Raw genomic sequence first — 15,561 nt, forward strand, 5'->3', positions numbered from 1 at the left:
ATCTAATATATCATAGGATTTCCTATTCATAAAGTGGTACATTCCTACCTTAACTTGAGAAGGAAGGAGTGAGCCCTTCTTGTGAGTTCCCCTAATAAGGAACTTCAAGCTGCCTCAACCAATTGATGCATATTTATAAAAAAAGGAAACCTTATTAGCTACTATCATAGGAAGAAGTCTCGCGACCACAGGGCTACCAAAAATCCTGATAATAGTGTGATCTTTAAAATAAAACCATGACCCCCAATTGTGGTCAATGCCTAACTTACACAAAAGATCCTTAGCCCTCAGGAATTCCTTTGCTTCCTTACTTAGGCCCCACCAGACCTCCCCTTGGATAATACTCATCAGTTTCCTAACAAAATGGTTCTCAAATATAAGGTAATTGGACTCCCTTGAATGTAGATCCAAAATATATGTCCATTCTTTGACAAGGAGGGGTTCAACCTTAACAACTGGTACAACTTTGAAATCAGGGTGTCAAACCTTAAGACCCTTGTACAAGAAAATATGGATGAGAATAGAATAATACCTTATCCCTTCTTCAAATCACAAAGGGTCTTGTGAAGTCTCTCGACCAATAGACTTGCATAATCAAAGGGCATGCTTATATCCCTACTCCTAATATCCATGCATAAGATGAGCATCCAATTAGGGATCATTCTTTGAGCATGAACTCCACAAACCTGGCATAAAGCATAATATGTATCTAGAAAACAAATCAATATTGTAAGGTACTAGGTCCCTTGGAGTCAGAGCTCTCTCATCTCTTTTTAAAAGTGTTGGCCTAATAGTTAGAATTTTGCTCCTATACAAAATTCCATGTGTCTTGTATTCCTTGTACAGTTCCTATTCATTTATAGGCTAGTCAGTATTCAAGTTTAGCATAAAGACCTCTTCAATTACCTCCTTGTTTATGGAAACTAATCTCCCTCCATCCTTGGTCACAATCTCCCTCACATCTAGCCTATAGTTGTGAGCAATTGCAACGATCAAATCAACATTCACAAAGACATTTGGGACCACCAACCTTCCCAAGTTAAAACTCCAGATGTTGCATACAAGAACCTAATCCTTCTTCTTATTGTAACACCTTCTCCAGAGATTGAAACCCCAAGGCTCAATTATGGGATCCCTACATACACTTATATAATCAATCAAGAATTAATCTATCCTAGCACCAAGTTTGGACCTCTTCCAAGTTTCAGTTGAATCTAGAAGTTGTGCAATGATTTCCTCTGAGAATTTCCTCTTGCCTTGGCTAGAGGATTCAACCATCTTCTATAATTAAGGTTTTAGATAGACAGAAATAGACGACCTCTAGTGTTTCAAATTTCAAACTTATAAAGAAGAGGGCCTAGGATCCTTTGAAATTATAGAGAAATTCAAGGAGGTAAAGCTCAAAATAATGCACAAAGGTCACAAAATGAGAACAAATATAATTGTCATTGTGCAAAACCTAGGGTAAAACCCTAATACTCAAAAAATTAGATTTCAGAAGATATACAGAGTGCAAGGGAATAATACAAGAGTATAAAAAAATCAAAGTGAGGCAAGATGGATCATAATCATAGCTTTAACAGTGAATTTGGATCACTTACAACATGCACATATGTGTTAGGTTGGAGTGAAGTAGCCATTATTTTTCAAATTTTAATGTTGCAGTATCAACAACTAATTCCCTCTCTCAGGTGGCGACGAATGAGAAAAAGACACGTATTTTTTTTCATATATAAAAAATTACCACTTAAAAGCATTTTGAAACTCTGGAGTTAGCTCTATCGAGCATCTTTCCTTAGTTGCATAATTGCATACTAGATCTTGACTATGGATCTCATTTGATGCAAACTCACTTTATCTCGATGACATTGTGGACCTATGGGGTCAACTAATCTATTGTGTCAGGTAGTAGACATGTGGAAAGTGTTGACTTGTCCACATGCGTTGACTCATATTTGGTGGGATCGTTATGCCACATACGTTGAGCGGGGTTGCAGAGTTAACCTAGACGAGCACTTTGAGTTAATCGCGTAAGTGCGCGAGAATCTTGGTTGTCAATCTTGTAGAACTTGCATGACAAAGATTACAAATTATAGACCATGACGACGAGATGGCTAACGCAAGGGGTCAGTGAACATAATGAACTAAAAGACTTAAGTTGTAACTAAGATGATCAGGAATGGGCTGCAGCAAGTCAATAGGAAAATATAACAAAACGAGAAAAAATTAAACGACTGCTTTAGGGTTTAGGGTTTAAGGTATTAGGGATAAAACATAATCTTTCAGACCTTAAACCCAAAGAAAACCTAAGCATCAAAGAAATTTTTTAACATCCCAACAAATGGTGAGATGATTACAAGGACAAATGAAACAAAGAAGATGGAGAACTACCTCAATGAGAGCAATAACTTGGTCCTTATGCAAAGTTAGGAGTTACTAGTTACCTTTTTGTAAAGTGCCTTACATCAACCAGTGTAACTACTAGTTAGAAAATTGACTTAATTTATGTAAAAGTTAGGTAAATCCTAACTTGTTTCTAAAAGGTAGTTATTAGAAGTGGTTACTTAGGTAGTGTTATGCCCTGCATACTCTTCCTCTGCATTTCACATAAAAAAATGTGGGTCCCCCTTGTTTCTTTTCTGTTTTTCTCTTGTTTTCTTTCTCTTTTCTTCCTTTTATTATGCCACTCTAGAATTTTGGGTTTCCAAAACCCCAGAGTTATTTGTTTTCTTGTTCACGCTTTGGAACCTCAAGTTTTCGGGATCTCAAAGTGCGTTGTTTTTCCCTTTGTTTCTTTTGTCCGCTTTGGGACTCCGAATCCCTGGAAACGTAAAATTTGTGTTTCTTTTTGTTGGAAGCTTCGGGACTCCGGATCCTCAGAATCCCATAGGGTGTCCTCTTTGTTTTGTTTCGATTTCATAACTTCGGAGTCCTAGAGTCCTAAAATTCATGTCTGGCTTTGTTCTCTCTTTGGAGACTTCAGGACTCTGGATCCCTGAAATTCTGAAGTCTCCTCTTTTCCTGTTTTGTTTTGATTTCGGAACTCTAGAGTCCCAAAGTCCCAGAATCCTTTTTGTCTTGCTCTTCTCCAGAGTCTCGGAACTCCGAAATTTTGTAGCCACTTAATTAGTGACCTCGAGATTCTGGGATCCTAGAACCCCAAAGTTTATTTTGGTTTTCGCACTCGGGAGGACTATAAATAGTCTTTCTAAGGGGATTTGGGCTTATTTGCGCGCTACGTTATTAAGAGCTCCCCTTGATCGTTAGCAACTCATTCTTTTCTCAGCGCATGTTTCCTCCCCTCTGCTTCTCGTCCAAGTTGGTCTTCCCTTGGTCTTGTTGTTTTTTTCATGTTCTTTCTTGTTTTTCGTGCTTGTTAGTTTATTTCTTTCGTAATTAGGGTTTTTGTTTTTTTGCTAATAATTTGATTCCTATCGATAGTGTAAAGCGGAAAAATCGAACCCTAGTTGTTCTCCCCTCCCCAACTCCAAGGAGAGAGAAGGGAGGTCACTAGGGTTGATGGTTTTCACTTAGGAGAGACTTTACATTCAAAAGAGGGGCTGAAACCCACAAGATCCAATCCCACAAAATGCAGGATTGGATTCTAAATGAGTTTCAAGGGTTAAGACATCAAGGATACCCTCTTTTGTAAAGAATATAGATAGAATGATTGAACTAGGAATGCATGTAAAGTAAGAAAGATTCGCTTGTAAATGGAGATAGGGATATGGGATGAAGCTACGGACCTGGAATTAGCAGTAAAATGTCGAGACAATGCTGTTCTGCAAATTTGAGCGAAAGTTGACGGGGCGATGGCGCTCGGCATGCACACGGTCCTCCAAAAAATCCGCGAAACGAAGGGGGACCTGTTCGTCTCTGCACAAGGATTCCAGATCTTCAATTACAGCCGCGTACCTGCAACCTACACACAGAAAAGAGAGGATGATTGGGGGGTTAGGGATTAGGAGTTTGCCTTTAGGTCAAACCCCGGTTTTGGAATTAACCAAGAAATGAGAATGTTGTAAATGTAAATGTTTGTAATGTAAACAAGTACTGATACCTTGTTGTAAGAATGTTTGTATTCTTACATGCAAAGGTGTAATGTATGTTATGCGTTATGTGTTGTAAGTGATCTCCTCTTCAATGGTTGAATCCTTGTCTTGAATGCAACACTTAGCCTTGAATGGAGACTTAGAATGCTCAATTGCTTGAAGGAATGCTTGAATGCTTGAATGTTTGAATATCGCTTCCGCGTCTTGCTCTTGCTTATTTCCTTCCTCCTTTTTCTCTCTCCCTTTCTAGGAGAGGAAAAGTAGTTTATATACTTTTCAATTAGGGTTGAGAGACTGATTTTCCCGACCTTAGGCCGACCAGGAAACATTATTTTCCAATTTGCAAACTTCAAGACCCGATGCCCAAAAGAGACCGGGCCCAAAATAGGGCCAGGGACCAGGGCGCTGGGCGCCATGGTCCCACCTCCCGGGACAACAGGGTGCAAGGAGGGATCATGCCAAGGTGCAGAAAAATGCAGTTTTTGGTGTCACAAGCAGGTTTCGGGGTCTCCATTCAAGTTCAACATTGCGCCGCCATCGTCAAGACCCAAATGCAGTTGAAATTGCAAGTGTCGCAATTTTTGGACACTACAGATAGTTAGGGTTTTCAAGTTTTTTTTTGTTTCAAAACTTCAGGTTTCCTCCTTTTGGCTTGTTTTGAACTCCGGAACCCCGTGTCTTTGAAATCCCGGAGTTCGCTCCTTTTCCTTTGCCCACTTTGGAACTTTGAAACCCCAAAGTCCCGAAGATTGTTTTAGTGCTTCCTTGCATGCTTTGGGACTCCGGAGTTGTAGAATCTCGAAGCCGATTTTCAAGCTCCTTTTGACCTCAGAACTCCAGATCCCCGGAATTCCAGAGTCACCTTTTCTTTGCTACCTTCCTACTTCGGTATTCTGGAATCCCAAAATCCTGAAGCTGTGGTCTTACCTGCCAAACCCATCTCTAGGATCTCGGAACCCCGAAATGGCTCTATTGTTGAGTTTTTAAGCTTCGGGAGCTCGGAACCCCAGGATCCCAAAATCTAATATAATGGGCTTCTTTTCGACCCTGGAACCCTAGATTTCAAGAGTCTCTTGCTTTTAATCAATCTCTTAAACAATGTTGATCATGCATATTCTTTTGTGCAGATTAAATCAATCTTATGGAAATATCAGCCACCCCTAGGAAGAAAACCAGAAGCGAAATCAAGCTCAAGAAGAACCTGCCTATAATGAAGTACCAGTATTAGGGTCAAACCTTGGTCTCAAAATTTGAGAGTGAAGTGCAATGGGTCACTAATACAGAAGTTGGCCATTTTGAGATAGAGGATATAAGGAAAGAGGTGGCTCAGCTAAACCTCAATGCACCATAGAGGAAGGATCAAAAGGTCTAGGCTTGTGGAAGCTACCATCTTCCCTCAAGCAATGCAATCACCTGAATTAATCCTTGCCATTGCTCAACATAATGATAAGGACACACAAAAGTATAGGGGCACTAGCAGAAAAGTGGTGGTTGACCTCTCGCTAGAAATGCTTGCCCTAACTTTTGGAATGCCCTTAGTTTGAGGAGGTCCTTCAAACCACAGAAGAAGAAGCAACCAAAATATTCAATCAAAAGGTCATAGAAAATAGGCACCACATAAATGAAGCATGGTTGGAGGAGCCAAGGATATTGGGATTAAAGGCTTCTAATAATACTTTGAGGGTAGATTTTAAGGTGGCACCAATGGATCCAATTATCATCCTTAACCGAGATTTTGGGAAACCGGACTATAGACACTACCACCTCTAGATGTTCCACTATATTCATACCATATTAATAGGCAAGGAATATTTTGATTGGGCACAAATAAATTCAGACAACGTCCACGAGCATATATGTACAATATTGGAGACAAAGAAGTTCTTCATGACTTCTTATGTGATCTGGGTGGTATCAAGGGGTAGCAAATACTCAGGGTTGAATACAACTGGCAAGCTAGGAGAAGAACCAGGACAAAAAAGAGTGGGAGCATTACACTCAATTGCCCATTCAATAGGCTAAATTCCACTTTAAGAGAATAAATTATGCTTTCATTTATGTCCCAATTTGCAAGTTAACAGGTGATGTAGGATACCGCATCTCTCTCAAGGCAATGAAAGTGGTACAAGAATGAGATACATGATTCCTTCAGAGCCAACACAACACTTACATTCGAGTAAGCGGATTTATAGGAAAGCCTTTCCTCCTTCCTCAATATTACAGCAATCAAATCATCCTTCTTGTATATACAAGGCAGATTGTAGGACTTCAATCCCTCTTGACCATCAAGTATAAAACCAGGGTCACTTCTCTAATTGTTCTTGAGTATTATACATGTCAAAATATATAGACAACCAAATCAGCGGTAAATGAATTGTAAGATCTTAGTTTGAAGGAATTTGATTATGCTAGGGATAGATATGATCCATTTGGTAAACTCAAACAAATGATGTTGGTGTCATACTTGGGTCATTTGCCAGCTTTAAAGTATTTTTGAGCCGATATGCAAGACAACTTTGAGGCAAGAGAAAGAGGATACTGTAGATTGACAGTTCCTCAAATTAGGAACTTTAAGGTTGAGACGAATATTCCTAATGAACTCAAGGATGATGGTGAAGTGCTTGATCCAATCTACAGGAAGTCGAGGTCGACAGGAAACCTCTTTCTCGGATTAGATGGTCAGAACATGAGAAAGTTGATATTGATACAGTGACTGAGAAAGTAATCGACAAGACAATGCAATGGTTAAATCTTAGGATTCACCCTGAGTACCTCTAAGGAGAAGAAGGAAGGAAAAGTTGTGGGAAATCCTCAGTCTAAGACTACTAAAGAATATGTCAGGAGGACAAGGTCGAAATCAAGAAAGAATACTCTTGTGGATCTAGAGGTTGCCACCCAAACCATTGATAAGGATGAGTTGATGAAGCAACTTGATGCCAAAATGAAGGAGTCTCAACTCCTTAAGACAACTGTTGAGCATGGAATAACAACCGGGCTGGAAGTGGTGCCCCAATATTCAATTGTTCCCATTGGGCCAGCTATCGGAATTATTTCGAGGGAGGGGACATCACACGAAGAGGAAGCTGACCAACATGCTTCACATCCCACTGCTCAAACATCAGCACCGACTTCTGTACCACTTCATGAGTAGGTCACTATTCACAATATTGAATCCAACTCTAATGAAGACAACGAGCCCATTTTGGTGGTTGCCTGGAAAAAGAAACATGAAGTGATGCAAAGACAATCCACTACTCAACAGATTCAAAGAGAAACATTATTGCAACAGGTTGATCAACCCAAGGACCAAGAGGAAAACATTGATCAAACACAAGTACATGAAGGGCATGATGAAGCCATAGAAATTGATGATCATGATGAACGTCCGTGGTGCTAACTTCTGAAGACCAAGAGATGCTCCTTAAGCAATTAGAAGGGGATAAGCAAAAACAACATTAGGAAACCGAAAAGGAAGCTTTTGAGAAAGAGGTTGGCGAAAAGCTAGAAGAATTTGCCAAACAACAAAAGTTAAGTCATGAACAAGTGCTCTCAGCAAACTCCGATCAACAAATCTTTCAACTGCACCCACAACATGAAGGGCCTACGTCCCAACAAGCACATGAACAACTTTGTAATGAGGAACAACAAGAACAAGAAGGGCAGGAACAACAAGTAGAATCACATAGGGTTATTGTCGAAGTGACAACCCATGATGAACATGGAGATGACAACATGTCGCAGTGGTTGACATTCAATTTTTAGAAGAAGAAGAAAATTGTCCTTTTGAGCATCACCTTGCAAGATGTTATAACCAAATCACCAAGGTAAGTCAAGAGGGCCAAAAATCTCCATCATCTTTCAAGGAGCGATTCGGGTGATGTTATAGCTAGTGTTGCAAATCCAACGCAAGAGGAACAAGGTGCTAAGGTATCTCCAAAATACCATATTTCACAAGTCAATCTAGGCAAATAGACCAAATGGGGTGAGATAGCTTCTCTAGATGCAGCCACCACTTCCATTAAAACAAGAATATAAAAGGAGCAATAAGTCAAAGAGAGAAGTTAAGGCACAATTGCAACAATTACAGGCAGCTTCTTATCGAGATGTCAAAACCATTGGACTCAACATCTGGGGATGCTCTGCCTTCTACTTCGTCACTCCTGCAAGAAGAAGTGAAAACATTATATGAAATGAGGAGAGTTGTGCCGACCCTTAAGACTTGGACCATGGATCAACTCAGCAAGGTAAGGATGTTCCTACAAGATACTATGGAAATATATGGAGATGCACACCTGCTTGAGAATGGTCTCATCCTTCGTTCTAAACAATAGAAAATCCAATCCGATGGATTCTCAAAGGTGGCCAAATTGTTTAAAAAGATCAAAAGATTGGGTGAGGATGTTATAAAAGGAGAAGATCTATTAGGAGGAGAAGATCCTGACAACTTGCAAAAATATATTGATATCTTCGAGTTGAAGGTGGATGTGATAGGCCAATGTCGATAAAATGTACTCAAAGAGCATCCGCCTTTCCTTGATCTCTTCGAGCGTTATGAACAGTATGTAGTGGAGTTGCTGGGCAAATATGACACAAATCTAATGTAGTCCAAAGCACTCAGTTATGAAATGGTCCTTAAGCAATGGGAAGCATATATCACTGAATACTTCTCCTCAGCCATTGAGTTTGATGTCACCATCATGGATAGGTACATCCACTTAATCCTCTAGTCCTACCAAGCGACTCAGCTAATTGACAGTTTGGTTGACAAGGTGGATGAAGTAAAATAAGCACTCAAGGTTGCCAAAAACTGCATTGAATACATACTTGACCCACCATTTACTTCCATTGATTTCTTCATAGGCAACTACCATAACTACAGGAGGAGCATGAAGCAAACTAGTAATTGACATGCAGATGCACACTCAAGAAAGCGCCACTTGGGGGATTATTGCAGCTCATCAACAACACTTTGTTACACCTGTCATGCACCTGCCCTGCCTTCAAAAGACACTGCACATGTGGAGGTTACAAAGCCACAACACCTGGAAGATGACCGACTAATAACACTAGTGTAGTATAGTTAAATGGAGTTCTAAAGGCAACAACTTGCATGTTGACTGCAACTCCCACCATTTTGTAACTAGGTTTTAGGCACATTTTGTTCCAAGGAAATAGGAGGCATGTAGCTATAAATACAATGAATCAAGCCATTTGAAGGGTCCAAAAATTGAAGATTGGAGGCGCTAGTTTAGGATTTTACTTGCAATTCTTTCGTTTTCAACATTTTAGTTTCAGACTTTGTTAAACTCTTTCAGTATCAATGCTAGCTGGTACCATAATTTCCATAGATAATCAATGCAAGCTACAATTGTGGATCACATGTTCCATGATTTATGTTGAATTGAGTTAGTATTTTTGTCATATGATAGCTTCTCTCATTTTGGATAGCATGAATGTTCTAAATATTATGTTTCATTGTATGTGCGTGAAATTATTTAACTAGCTCCGCTTGCACGTGAGATCGTAGACCTCATATGTGGATGGAAGTTTCATATGTTGCTATATGATTTGTTATTGATAATATCTGATTATTGGAAGTATTGCCTTTTATTTAACAAGTTTGTATGGTTATTTTTATTCCCTCTTACCCTTGAATCTTTTGTATCTTTGTTTCTAAGCAACCCATGTGAGTGTCTTTTGTAACCAACAATATCGCTTTGATGTAAAATTCATATGAACCCCGAGTTACCCAAGCATTGTTGTGACCCAACAAACAAGACCTTGGGGAGCATGAATTTTGTAATCCTAGTTCTTTTCAGGAGAGGCTCCGCTTTCGTGAAGCCTGCATGTAGGTGAGTATAAAAGGCCCATCAATAGGTAGTTATCCTAAGTGAGTACCTATGGTGGTTATTCTAAGTGTTTACGAAGTAGTTGTCCTAAAAAACCTATAAATACAAGGCTAATCCAAATGTAAAGGAGACTCTTACAGAGGGGAAACTCTAGAGAATTTTTCAAGAGGAACTTTTGGAAGGCTTTTGTGTTTACACTTTGTACTTAAGGGTTTTTGAACTTGTGTATTTTTGAAATGATAATAAAGAATGCATTTGATTTGTATGTCTTGGATGTTTCTCAGTTATTATTATCAATTTCTTGAATGTTAAATTTATAATCCCTTTGTCTATTTGTGTGGTCAATTGGTTTTCAATTCCAAAATATTTGTAATTCATGAAACACAATCATATCTTGGTTTGAATGTGCTAAGGTAACTTGTTTCTTTGTATATCGAAATATGTTTTCCTTTTTCCATCACCATTACATATCAAAACTTTTTTTGTGCTTAAACCCCTATAATTTGTTATCATTCATGAAGTGCTATTTGGTATTCATATGTCTACTATCAAGGTTTTTGTTGTCCACTTTATTTAGTTTTGTCTTTCTTCCTTTATGTACTTTCAAGTTAAAAGTACTCAAAAACCACGAATGCCCCCATCATATGAGGGAGTTGCCCCTCTCAAATGCAAATGAAGATTATGATTTTGTTGCAATCTATCCAACAATAGACACAGTTGTCACTGCTCTTCTAGCAAACAAGGTCAATTTTAGAGAAACAACCATAGTGACAAATCTATTTGCCAACATATTGAAAAAAATTGTAATGACACCTCTAAGGGGAATCTAAGCCTAGCTCGTGATTATGGTATCCTTAGAGTGGAAAAGAAATTATGTTGCCAACTTCATTGAATCCTATGGGAGGCTTATGAACAACCTTGCCAAGGCATGAACCTTGTTCTCAAGAGTTAAGATGGCTAAAGACCTTGGTATAAGGAATCTTATCATTGAAGGAGATTTACTAATTATCATCAAAAGTCCACTTAATAGATCCAATTTGGGGTGGCAGCTTGAAAACATTATCAATGATACAAATTTGTTTTGCCTTGACCTCTACCAATTTCATTTTTAACTAGAGAATAATATTGTTATAAATTAATTGGTCAATCAGGACACATGGAAAGATAATTTCCATCCATGGGATAACAATGAGGATCTTCCTTTAGCTATAAAGGAAATTGTGTGTAATGAAGTAAAATGAGATAAAGTTGTTTAACTTATGTTATTTGTTGTCTCATCTCTTTGATTCTCATGCAATCTTGGTCTCTTATGAACCTGTTGCTCAAATGCTCCACTCCTAGTACTCTTTTTCTTGGTTTTGATATGGACAATCATTGCAACTTACTATATTATTTAACCCAATTTCTATGTTAATTTTGTTCAACCAATTTTTGTTTTTGGGTTATGTTGTGACCTTTTCACACATCGCACCATTGCAAACACGGACCCCCTCTTTCTAGCTTTCCATGTTTTTTTAGGTAAGGGTTGGTAGTCAGATGGCATTTTTGAGCTCTCAGTGCTCGAGTCTCGTTTTTGAAATGATTGTGCCCAAGGTCTTAATTGGGGTTTGAATTGTGAATTTTGAAGTCAATAGGATCATATGTTTTAAAATGTCAAAATGTTTATGTGATCCTAAATTTTGCTAAGCAGGTTGCAAAAAAGTTTTAAATTTGGATGTAAAATATGTCTAAGTGTTGCAAACCAGTGTTATTTTGTGTTAGAGCATCGAGGTCCCCACGAGAGTCATCTTTTCACTCCTAGGAGGTTAAGTTAAAGTCAACATGCACAAAATCTCGAGGGATTCTCGTTTTCCCCCCACGCAAATCTAGTTACAATTATGAAAGTCCCAATGCAAAATTGATAGAATTTGATAACTTTTGACTTTTACAGTGTGAAAATTGCCATAGTCCCGATGGGAAACATTTGTACCCCATGAAATTAAGGCATAAAATCAAGTTGTGCAAATGAGAGGCATTTTTCCATCGAGTTTTGAAGGCAAATTGGATTATATCCTGATGGGAGGCATTTTTCCACTGAGTTTAAGAATTTTGGGGGAAAATCCTAATGCATCTTGATTCTCCACTATAGTAGTCCTGATGGAGGTAATTTTTCCACCAGATCTTTTGAGTGAAATTGAACAAGGAAGGTGAGTCTAGATGACCCACATTTTTCCACCAGGGGTGAAGATGACCAAGTTAAGTGCTACAATGTGTCTAGATGAGGTTCGAATTTCCACCAGGCTAGAAAATGAGTGTGATAGAGTTAAGTGTGGACAAAATTGCGTGGTCCCGATGAGGTGCGTTTTTCCACTGGGATGAATTAATGAATTTTTTATGAACTTTTATTATCCATATGGAGTTTGAATTTCCCTGGAGACTATTTTGACAAGTTTTGAGTCCAAATGAAGGATGTTTTTCAATTGAGAGGTGCCTTTACATGAAATGATGAAATTAAGTTGTCTAGATAAGCATTGATTTTTCCCTGGAATGCGGTTTGTGGACAAAATGGATGAAATGATGATAAATTTGTTGTCCATATGAGGGTCAATTTTTCCCTCAAGACTATAATGTGCAAGTTGGGCAAATTTTAATGCAAATTATCTGTCCCAATGGGGATCGACTTTTCCCCAAATGGTTGGAATTAAATGTGATGAAAGTTTTGAATGACAAGTGCGCCCCAAGATAATATAATTTTGCCTTGCTACAATTATTAATGATCAAGTGTAATGCATTTAATGACAAATTGTGGAATCCCAATGCAAATTGGTTTTCCACCAGGTTGATATAAGACAAGTTTTTTTATCCCACATTGCTTGTGTGTTGTATTCTCAAGGTGAAAACATGAATAAATGGACCTAGCCAACATTAAAATAATGTTATATTGTCATTGCTTTGACAGTTTGTGGCTGATTGAAGGTGCCATTGCTAGTTGGAAGGTTCAAATTTGTCCAAGTGTAGGGGTGCGCCATTTTTGGAGGGGATTCGCAAGCTTTTTGAGGGGCGTCATTGCAGATTAAGGCGACTTTTGTGTGTAGCGTCATCATTATTGGGGGGCAGCGGCTTTGTTTGTGGCTAATTGCACCATATTTTGGGGGAATTTGAAGTGATTTCCATGTGGCACCATTGTACATGGGAAGGCGATTTTGTTTTGGGCACCATTATTGAACAGTTGAGGACATTATGTGAGGACACCATTGTTAGCCTAGTCTGAAGCACCATTACCAACATTATTCTCAGGCTGAGACATCTTTCCCAGCCACTTGTTTGTGCCTAGGCATGGCCCTTTTTGAGTCTAGATAGGCAAAATAACTTAAGTGTGGACGCGTGTCATGGCTATGACCACTTCTAGCCATTAATGTGGGGCTTATTTTGAGTGTTTTCAGGCTTTTGAGAGACATTTTTAGACCTTTGGAGGGCGTATTCAAACTTTGTTCTTAAAAAAATAGACTTTGGTTATAACATTGACATAAAAAATTAGTCATTTTTTGTGTATTTAGATCTCCAAATTCAAAATTCAGACCTGGGTATGCATTTTTGAGCTTCAAATACTTCATTTTCTGAGTATACCCTTGAGTCTTCAAACTTATATTTTGTGATCAGACCTCACATAGGTCTAGAAATCAAGTTTATAGAAGGGTTTTGTGCCCCATTTTGATTAAAATTCATGAGGTTTTCAGAGTTTATAATGTTACTTACCATTGAAATTTCTAATTTTGAGCCATTAAATGTAGCAAAAATATTAGAAATCAGAACTTAGGAAATTCTGAAAAACAAATTATTAGAGATGTTTTTGTCTTGATATTAACTTCAAGCTTCATACAGGTACTATGTCTAAGGCAGGGATAGCGGCATGGAAACATCAACTGAAGGTTGTCTAAGAGGGATTTTATTGAGAGTTGTTGATATCATCCTGATGGAAGAAAGCTATAGATACGAACATGGAGTACCTAGACATGAAGCAAATGAGGCAGATAATGTTTGGAGAGAAGAATCATCTTCCTTCAACCCTATCGGCTAATATCATGAAGAGTGGAATTTACAATGTAGCTTTTTTTCACCATCCATCCAATGCAATGAACTTATAATTGAATGTGCAAAGCATTATGATCCTCAAACCAAAATGATCAGATCACCTAAGGGAGCAATACTTGTGTACCTAGTTGAAGAATCAATTGGAGAAGTATTTGCAATCCCTAGAAATGTGGACATGCAAGAGATAACTAAGGATGAAGCCTTAGCGAAGTTTGAAAAGAGAGCGGAAGCATGTATGACAATTGTGAACAATGAGTGGGTCCTTGAGACAACGCGTCACCACTCAAGATTTCCCAAGAGACTTCTATGTTCGGACTTCAAGGATGAGTATAGTGACAGTATTTTTTCTCAATCGAGTCATGGGAGCGCCTCAAGGGGCACTATTTGAGAATTGGATGTATTATTTTATTGAAGAGATACCAAAGGGAATGGTGATCAACTAGGCTAAAATCATAAGTGATAACCTTGACATCCAGTTGAGAGGTTTGGAGAAAACGCAAACAATCAGTATGGCCTCCTACCTTGTATATGTACTTGCTAGATTTGTTGTGTACAAGGGATTGATATGCAAGGGCGAAGTCGGGAATGGCCCAGGACAATACAAAGTTTATGAGTGCTATCTGCAACTCCATATGTACAAGATTGAACATTACAGAAGGGCAAACAATGTTTTCACCATGTACGTAAGAAGACCGCTGCAAGGCGGGATCTACAAACGGATGTCTAAGGAGGCAACTAAACTTGTTGATAAGTATGGATTGTGATACATATAGTTTTCTACCTTCACATACCTACAAATTCAAGGATTTCAATCTGAACCATATAAGCTTCCTAGGTATCCGCCAAACAAAATGATCTTAGTTGAAGTAGTGAGACAACTTTTGGAGTTTGATTTCCTCCAAAAGGAAAAGCATAGAACATGGATAACTCTTCCAATTGCACTTAGAAAGATATTGGAGGTATGCCACACCACAGTCGCAGCTAATTTAGTTATCGAAGAATTGGAGTTCTATTGTCTTGGAACCTTCAAGAGCAGGGATCGATTTGATCCATTTCAGAATATTGTAACAATCAAGGGAGGAAGATTCACACATAGAATCAACATCGAGAACTATTGGGCTAATCTCATGGATGAGCTCACAGTTAGGAAGAGGATGTGGTCTCATATGTCAGTGGATTTCATGAGGAAGTGCAATCTCTTCTCCATTCCAAATCAAGTTCAGGATGATGGTGACTATGTCCATCCACAATACGAAAATGAGAAAGACGCCTCTCATGTTACCCAGTTGGACACAACCTAAATTGGTAGACTTGAATGTATTGATGAGGGAAGTAAATGATTACTCCAAGGAATGGGTGGACAAGTAGGTCAACGAGTTAAGAAAAATAAAGGTCACCTTTACCTATGATAAGATGAGAAATGAGGAGTATTCTCTCAATGATGATGAGAGAACTGTCATCAATATAAGAATGCATAATGATGAGGAGAGTCAGGCTCCCAAGAGAAGAAAGGGCATACCTGAAGAATAGCAAGCAAGGGCTAGGAGATTGTTAGCAAAAATCCAAGACAGAAGAAACATAAGTCCAAC

This window comes from Cryptomeria japonica, chromosome 3 (genome assembly GCF_030272615.1).
Source record: "Cryptomeria japonica chromosome 3, Sugi_1.0, whole genome shotgun sequence".
In the NCBI taxonomy this organism is placed as follows: domain Eukaryota; kingdom Viridiplantae; phylum Streptophyta; class Pinopsida; order Cupressales; family Cupressaceae; genus Cryptomeria; species Cryptomeria japonica.